This window comes from Natrix helvetica (assembly GCF_964273705.1).
Source record: "Natrix helvetica genome assembly, chromosome: 5".
NCBI lineage: Eukaryota > Metazoa > Chordata > Lepidosauria > Squamata > Natricidae > Natrix > Natrix helvetica.
Genome location: NC_138551.1, coordinates 153,641,132 through 153,649,880, shown reverse-complemented (window position 1 = coordinate 153,649,880; position 8,749 = coordinate 153,641,132). Strand labels below are relative to the sequence as shown.

Sequence of the window (8,749 nt, the reverse complement as noted above, 5' to 3'; positions counted from 1 at the left end):
GACCTAACGAGGGGAGAGAGAAGGGATAAATGGCTAATTAGGAGCCATCCATTATCCTGGCTAATGTGGAGTTTGAAAGTTGGTCTGGCAAGTTTTTCCATCCAAGTTTGAATTTGGTGATGGAATCGACTTTGGAGGTCATCTAGACCAACCCCCTGCTCAAACAGGAGACCTTTCGACCATTCCCAGTGGAAAATTAGGAATAAAATCTCCCAGGCCCCCTCATGCTGCTCTGTCCCTCACGTAGGGGCCCCATGGAGCCAGTTAGAACACCGGACATAGAATAACAGGGTTGGAAGGGACCTTGGAGGTCATCTAGTCCATCCGCCCTGCTCAAGTAGGAGACCCTATCTATCTCTGGCATATCTGAGTAAGGAAGAATCACAGGGAATTTCATTAACCAGATTTAATGCCAGGAGGAAAAGGTTTGAATTCATAAGAGGCTTGCCCGAAATGGCAGGAGGTGTCCTTCTTGAGCAGGGGTTTGGACTAGATGACCTCTGAGTTCCCTCCCAGCTCTGTGATTCTATGTTCTAAATCCAGAAAATTTCCAGCCTTCATTTATGAATGGACCTCTGTGCATTGTTTGATTTTGTTCCCCTCCAATTGCTCAGCGGAAGGACCCCGAGGCATTTTGGGCCTGATAGCGACGGGAATGTTCCTGAATTCTTTGATTTTCTGTTTCGTCTCGGAAAGGACAATTTTAGCCCTGGGAGAAGGAGAGTTCTGGATGATATTGGCATTTTTAGCTCTAGTCTTAAAAAAAGAAAAGGCCTCTTGAATTAGAGGGGGGAAGAATAGAATAGAATAGTAGAGTAGAGTAGAATAGAGTAGAGGAGAGAAGGGAAATAGAATAGAATAGAATATGAATTAGTAATAGAATAGAATGGAATGGAATAGAATAACAGAGCTGGAAGGGACCTTGGAGGTCTTCTAGTCCAACCCCCTGCTCAGGCAGGAAACCCTACACCACTTCAGACAAATGGTTATCCAACATCTTCTTAAAGACTTCCAGGAAGGAAGGGAAGGAAGGAAGGAGGGACGGAAATGGGAGGGAGAGAGGAAGGAACGGATAGAAGAAGAGAGGGGAAAGGAGGGAAGGAAAGTGAGGGGGGAGGAAGGAAGGAAGGAAAGAAAAGAGAGGAAGGAAGGGATAGAAGAAGAGGGGGAAAAGGAAAGTGAGGGAAAAAGAATGGAAGGAAGAAAGAGAAGGAAAGAAAGAAAGAATCCAACAAAATAAATAGGCCGAGGGGGACTTATCTTTTCTGACAGACTGGAGTTGAAGGCCCTTTAAGGGAAGCGCCCAAACTCCGACTTTGACACTTGACGGACAGCAGTTCAAGAGGCTCTTTAGAGATCAGATAGCCTTTCGCAGCAGGTTCAGCTGTCCCCGAATTCCCTCCTCCCCCCTGCAGATCCCCAGCTGATAGCCAGGCTTCCGGCTGTGAGCCATCTCTCTGTGGCACCCAAGTACGGAAGAAAGGAAAGAAGGAAGGATGGGAGAAAGGAAGGAAGGAAGGATGGAAGGAACGAAGGAAGGAAGGATGGATGGATGGAAGGAAAGAAGGAAAGAAGGAAGGATAGGAGAAAGGAAGGTTGAATGGATGGAAGGAGGGAAGGAGGGAAGGATGGGAGAAAGGAAGGAAGGATGGATGGAAGGAACAAAGGAAGGATGGATGGATGGATGGAAGGAAGGAAAGAAGGAAGGATAGGAGAAAGGAAGGATGAATGGATAGAAGGAGGGAAGGAAGAAAGGATGGGAGAAAGGAAGGATGGATGGAAGGAGGGAAGGAAGGATGGGAGAAAGGAAGAATGGAAGGATGGATGGATGGAAGGAAGGAAGGGAGAATGGGAGAAAGGAAGGATGGATGGATGGAAGGAGGGAAGGAAGGATGGGAGAAAGGAAGGAAGGATGGATGGAAGGAACAAAGGAAGGATGGATGGATGGAAGGAAAGAAGGAAGGATAGGAGAAAGGAAGGATGAATGGATAGAAGGAGGGAAGGAAGAAAGGATGGGAGAAAGGAAGGATGGATGGAAGGAGGGAAGGAAGGATGGGAGAAAGGAAGAATGGAAGGATGGATGGATGGAAGGAAGGAAGGAAGGAAGGATAGGAGAAAGGAAGGATGAATGGATGGAAGGAGGGAAGGAAGGATGGGAGAAAGGAAGGAAGGATGGATGGAAGGAACAAAGGAAGGATGGATGGATGGAAGGAAAGAAGGAAGGATAGGAGAAAGGAAGGATGAATGGATAGAAGGAGGGAAGGAAGAAAGGATAGGAGAAAGGATGGATGGATGGAAGGAGGGAAGGAAGGATGGGAGAAAGGAAGAATGGATGGATGGATGGATGGAAGGAAGGAAGGAAGGGAGAATGGGAGAAAGGAAGGATGGATGGATGGAAAGAAGGAAGAATGGGAGAAAGGAAGGAAGGAAGAATGAGAGAAAGGAAGGAAGGATGGATGGATGGAAGGAAGGAAGGAAGAATGGATGGATGGATGGAAGGAAGGAAGGAAGGAAAGAAGGATGGGAGAAAGGAAGGATGGGTGCTCCATTGCTGGAGGTCTTCAAGAAGAGACAAGAGTGGAGAGCCACTTGTCCGGAATGATCCAGGGACTCCTGCTTGAGCAGGGGGATGGACTAGAAGACCTTGGAGGTCCCTTCCGGCCCCGGCCTTCCTTCTCCATTCTACGAATCCCTTTCTTTGGGCTGTGGCCCTTTCCCATCCGTTCGTGGCTGTCAGAGCAGGTCAGGCAGAAGCGCGAAGGGCTATTTCGGAAGAGTGAACCCGCTTCCTTCCTCGCTAATTAAACTTGTTGTGGGATTCGCATCAAACGAAGTGCAGGAAAAGCAGCTGTTTGGAAAAAAACACGATTGTCCCGCAATTGACAAGCTTTCCAGAATCCAGAATCCCTCTTCGTGAAAGGGTCCCGCCTGCTCGCTCTAAAAACTACGATCAGAATAACAGGATCCACTCTCATTTCTCTCTCTCTCATTTCTCTCTCTCTCTCTCTCTCTCTCTCTCTCTCTAATCTATCTATCTATCTATGCATCTATCTATCTATGTATCTATGTATCTATGCATCTATCTATCTACCTATCTATCTATCTCAGAATCCTACAATCCTAGGGCTGGAAGGGACCTTGGAGGTCCTCTAGTCCACCCCCTGCTCAAGCAGGAGACCCCCCCTTTATTCCATCCTGGATCGAAGGGCTGCCCAGTGCTGTGGTCACTTCGGATGGTCACAGTTGTAACTTGAGGACTACCTGCACTTATTCAAACTCTCCCCCTCCCTACAAGGCGACTTTATGGTGAACGTGTGAACGTTAACCATGCAAAAAACTGACGCGGCCCAAAGAAGGGATTCGCCTCCATTGTGAGGTAGACTGCTCTTGTCCAGGGAGGCTCGATTTCGGTACTGGGAGGCGGACGAAAGATCTGGGAGGAAGAGAAGGCGCAAACTTTGGCCGAGCCCATTGCTATTTTGAAATCCTTCTGTAGCAATGACTCCTGAGGGGACCGGCCACCCTGGTGCCCCCCCCCCCCCCCAATAGCAGCAGCCATCCTAAGCAGTTCCTTAGTAACCGTCTCCAGGCGAGCATCCGTCCTTGCCGCCCACGGGGGGTGGGGATGTCTGGAAGGGTTGTGAAACTAGGATTGGCAGCCTTCCCCAAGCGCCCACGTTCAGCTGGGGGGGGGGGGGCAGAGAGACGGGGTGGGGTGGGGGACACGGGACAAAAGGTTCCTGCGGGAGAGCGGGTGGCAACCCCATGGACCGGAAAAGGGAGCCCCATTCAGGGCAGGAAGGAAGAGAGAGAATTGTTGGGGGGGGGATTTCAATCTTTGGAAATTATAAATAACGCCAGGCGGGGTTTAGCAACTTTACGACTGGAAGTTTTGGTCTTTGAGACTTTGAGAATATCCGAATTTTGTCCTGAGATGACCTAGAGTTGGGGGCATTACGTTAGCAAGAAGCATTTTGCATGCGCTCAGAGGCTACGAGAAGGAAGAGAGAGAGAGAGAGATGATAGAGAGAGATGATGAATATAGAAAGAAAAGAGAGAGAGAGAAAGAAAAGAGAGAGAGAAAGAGCGAGAAAGAGAGAGAGAAAGAGAGAGAGAAAAAGAAAGATGATAGAGATGATGAATATAGAAAGAAAAGAGAGAGAAAGAGAAAAAGAGAGAGAGAAAAGAGAGGGAGAGAGAAAGAGAAAGAGAAAGAGAGAAGGAGAAAGATATATATGATGATGAATAATGAAAGAAAAAGAGAGATAAATCCTTCCACTTTAGCTTTTTTTGGACGTAAGAAATGCAGGTAGTCCTCGACTTATGGCCACAATGGACCCCAAACATCTGTTGCTAAGTGAGGCAGTTGTTAAGTGAATTTTACCCTATTTTATGGCCTCTCTTGCTGAAGTTCTTAAGTGAATCCCTACAGCCGTTAAGCGAATCTGGTTTCCCCATTGGCTTTTCAGAAGGTCGCAAAAGGAAATCATGTGACCCCACCCTGGGTCATGCGACCATCATAAATGCGAGTCAGTTGCCAAAAGCGCCTGAATTTTGATCCCGTGATGGCGGGGGTGCTGTGACGGTCGTAAATGTGAAAAAGAACCCTGTTTTTTCAGTGGTGTTGTAACCTCAAAATGGTCACTAAACGGTCGTAAGTAGAGGATGACCTCCATTCCAAGGACTCATCCCAGCTGCAAGAATTGGCCGTCAATCACTGTTTTTTCATCACGCTAAGCAGCCACCCAGCGAACGGTCGTAAGTCGAGGACTGCCGGCAAGAGAAAACGGTGCGGTCGTTGAGAGAGAAAGGGGACATTTCTTCCCTTTGAAATGATCCTCTGATGTTCTGCCTTTCCTACCTGGGTAAAAACATGGCTCCTGTCTGCATTTTTTGAAAGCAGGAATCTTTCCCCCTCTTCCTTAAACCCGGTGTAAAGAACCTCGGTGGTGCAGATGCTGGCTAGAAGGTCGTCCCGGCCTGTGGAAGCCTCCTCCTTTGCTGAGGGGGGTCCAGGAGGGTCGGGGGGTGTGATGCCACGGGAGCCCCCCCCCTCCTCCCCAATTCCTAGCCAGGAGTTGCAACCCAGGAGAGGGAAGAGAAGAGGTGATTCATAGGGACCAGTGAGGTAAGCCAACATTTAAATCTTTCGCACGGCTCCCGGGAGGTGTGAGGTTACTCATTTTGCCATCACTTCCGACACCACCGCAGCCTCTCCGCCTCGCCAGGGAGGGGAGGAACGAAGGAAAGGAGGGCAGCCCTGGAAGGGCCTTGGGCCTTGGGCCTTTGGCCGGGGGCTTCGTTTCTAAGCCAAGCAAGCCAAGATCGTGCCACCCAAGAGTAAGCCCTCAATGTGAGTTCCCACAGCCTTCTGGACCTCAAAGGGGCTGATGGGATGAGAAGGGGGCGGATCCGGCCACGTTTGGGGAACTCACACCAAAGGGACGGATGTTCCCCCTCTCTGAATGCAGAGCTCTGGATGTGGAGGAGAGCTGCAGAAAGCGGGTTATTGTCCAAGCCATGCTTTGCCCAGCTTGGTCACTTGGAGGTGAATAGACTTCGACTCCCAGAATTCGCCAGGAGGGAAGGAAAGAAGGAAGGAAGCAAGGAAGGAAGGCGAAGAGGGAGGGAGGAAGAAAGAAAGAAATGGTCACTTGGAGGTGAATAGACTTTGAAGGAAGGAAGGAAGGAAGGAAGGAGAAGGGGAGGGAGAGAAGGAGGAAGAAAGAAAGAAATTGAGGTAGGGACAGAGGAAGAAAGAAAGGAAAGGAAGAAGAAAGAAACAGGTGGAGGGAGGGAGAAGAAGAAAGGGAGGGAGGGAGGGAGGGAGGGAGGGAAAGAAAGATATAGAGAGATCAAAGGAAGGAAGGAAGGAGAAGAGGGAGGGAGGTGCAAAAAGTGGATTATTGGTCCAAACCATGGTTTGTCCAACTTGGTCACTTGGAGGTGAATAGACTTCGAAGGAAGGAAGGAAGGAAGGAAGAAGGGGAGGGAGAGAGGGAGGAAGAAAGAAATTGAGGTAGGGACAGAGGAAGAAAGAAAGGAAGAAAGAAAGAAAGGGGTGGAGGGTGGGAGGAAGGAAGAGAAAGAAAGAAAGAAAGAAAAAGAGGTGGATAGAGAGACAGAGGAAGAAAGAAAGAAGTGGAGTGAGGGACAGAAGAAGAAAAAAGGGAGGGAGGGAAGAAGGAAGGGAAAGAAAGATAGAGAGAGATCAAAAGAAGGAAGGAAGGAGAAGGGGAGGGAGAGAGGGAGGAAGAAAGAAAGAAAGAAAGAAATGGAGGTAGGGACAGAGGAAGAAAGAAAGGAAGGGAAGAAGAAAGAAAGAAAGGGGTGGAGGGTGGGAGGAAGGAAAGGAAGGAAGAGAAAGAAAGAAAGTAAAAGAGGTGGATGGAGAGAGAGGAAGAAAGAAAGTGGAGGGAGGGACAGAAGAAAAGAAGGGAGGAAAAAGGAAGGAAAGAAGGAAGGGAAAGAAAGAGAGAGATCAAAGGAAGGGAGGGAGGGGGAAAGGGAGAAAGGGAGGGAGAGAAGATCAATATCCATCCCCCCCCCCAATAAGAAAACCACAAAGGGGACCGGCTGAAGGCGGAGGAGGGTTGGAGGAAGGGCTGAACTTTCCCGGGAGGGAAACCTCTCAAGGCCCAGGAAAAAAACAGGGAAGCTGGCAATGACACTGGGTGTGTGTGGGTGTGGGTGTGTGTGTGGTCCAAGAAAGAGAGTGGGGGGATTTATTGCCCTCTGGATGATTTAGGGCCTGCTTGGAGAGGCAGGAGAGGAGCTTTCTCTCTGAGGCAAGGCGGAGATCCCCAACTCCCCCCCCCCATCTCCTTCCCTGCTTTCCCCCTCCCAAAAAGCCTTCCGGAGGCCTGGAGTTGAGGGGGGCCTTGCGCTTCCTTTGCAGGCCCCCCCTTCACTGGACTTCTCCTCCAAATTCTCTCTCTCTCCCTCTTCTCCTCCTTCCCTCCTTCCCTCCCTCCCTGGAATGTCTTCGGCCCTTCTCTCCGGCTCCCTCCGGCCCCACTGGCCAAAACAAAGGCCAAAGGAATGGGGGGGGGTTTGGTTCTGCTGGGACCAATCAAGATGGCAGCCCTCAACATCTGGGGAACTTTGGACTTGCAATTCTACTGGGAAGGACGGGGAAGGGCAGCGATTGTCCAACTTGACCAACTTTAAGAATTCCTCAACCATCTTCCTCCCTCCCTCCTTTCTTCTGTTCTCTCTTTCTCCTTCTTTCTTATTCTCTCTCTTCCTTCTATCCTCCCTTTCCCCTTCCTTCCTTCCCCCCTTTTCTTTTTCCTTCCTTCCTTCCTCTCTTTCTCCTTCTTCCTTTATCCCTTTCCTATTATCCTTCCCCTTCCATCCTGCCTTTTGTCCTCCCTTTCCCCTTCCTTCCTTCTTGTCCTCCCTTTCTCCTTCTTCCCTGTCTTCCTTCTATCCTCCCTTTCCCCTTCCTTCCTTCTTCTGTCCTCTCTTTCTCCTTCTTCCTTTATCCCTGTCTTCCTTCTATCCTCCCTTCCCTCTTTCCTTTCCTCCCTTTTTCTCTCTTTTCTTCCTTCCTTCCTCCCTCCCCATTCCTTCCTTCCTCCTTCTGTCTTTCTCTTCTTTTTTTCTTCCCTCCCTGTCTTCCTCCCTCCCTCCCTCCCTCCCTGGGGAATCCTGGGAGTTGAAGTCCACCCATCGTAAAGGGCCCAAGTTTGGAAAAAAGCTGAAAATGACCCAAATGGCTTAACCCTCCCTTAACAAGTGCTGGGTGTAGAGTTGCCTTCCAAAAACCTTTTTCCCTTTCTCTTTTCCCCTCCTTCTCCCCCCCCCAACCTCCCCTCCCCCCACAGCAACTTCCATAAGACCTGGTATTGTTGACCTGGCAGTACTTTCAGAGGACCACCCCACCCATCATCCCCCGCGCCCTCCAAGCGCCCACCGGGGATTATCAGTTTTAGTGGCTGCAAAGAGCAGAATTAATCCTCGTGACCTGGGCAGACCCAGCGGCCTTCGTGGCACGAAATCAATGGAGCATTAATTCAATGCCACCTGCCAGTTAGCGCCTATGCTGGTAGCTGTGCCCACTAGCCGTGGCTTGATTGGCAAACCCTAGTTTAAACAAACCCCGGTCTGGCCCAGCAAAGGGGCTGTTGCGAAGTTTCAGGTGAGTCTGAGAGAAGCCCATCCTTCTCTGCCCCCTCCCCCTTTTAAATCTCTCCCCTCCCCCTCCTTCAGGGCATCAGCTGGCCAGCTGGCAGGGGCAGGTGGGATCTGTAGTCCACCTTCTTCAGGGCACCTCCTCCTCTGTGTTCTGCTGGTCCCCTGGCTGGGGCAGGTGGGTCCTGGAGTCCCCCCCCCCACCGCCCCCACCGCAGCATCCTGCTGGTCACTTGATCCCCCCCCCCTCCGATGGACTTTGGAGACCACTTTCAGGCTATTCCCTTAGCATCGTGGCCGCCTGGCTGTGGCAGATGGAGCCTGGAGTCCCCCTTCTTCAGGCTGTCCTGGTCATCCGTTGGCCCCCTGGCTGATACCGATGGGCCCTGGAGTGCCCCTTCTTCAGGCTCTCCCACCGCCCCGCGTGCCCCCGTGCCTTCCCTCCGCCCCACGGCCACGGGGGGGGGGGAAGATAAGGGGGTTCATGCCCCCCCAGCTCCTGGGAGTGACGTCAGGCGGGGCCGGGCCACGCGGCGTCGGCAGCGTCGGAGCCAGCCAGAGCCATCGGCGGGGCTGCAGCGGCGCAGCTGCCAAGCCAAGCCAGCGAGCGGAG

At 51.1% G+C, this 8,749-nt stretch overlaps 1 protein-coding gene across 2 annotated transcripts in view; it reads left to right on the top strand.

Annotated features, from left to right (window-relative positions):
* Positions 1 to 4,995: 4,995 nt before the first annotated feature.
* AJAP1 (adherens junctions associated protein 1) overlaps positions 4,996 to 8,749 on the top strand; it is a 63,938-nt gene continuing 60,184 nt past the window's right edge. The window contains exon 1 of one of the 2 annotated variants that reach the window (XM_081955021.1): positions 4,996 to 5,128. The gene's annotated coding sequence lies outside the window, so the exon portion shown is untranslated. Of the gene's footprint in view, positions 5,129 to 8,722 lie in introns of those variants that run through there. The other variant, XM_081955020.1, reaches the window with a different exon arrangement.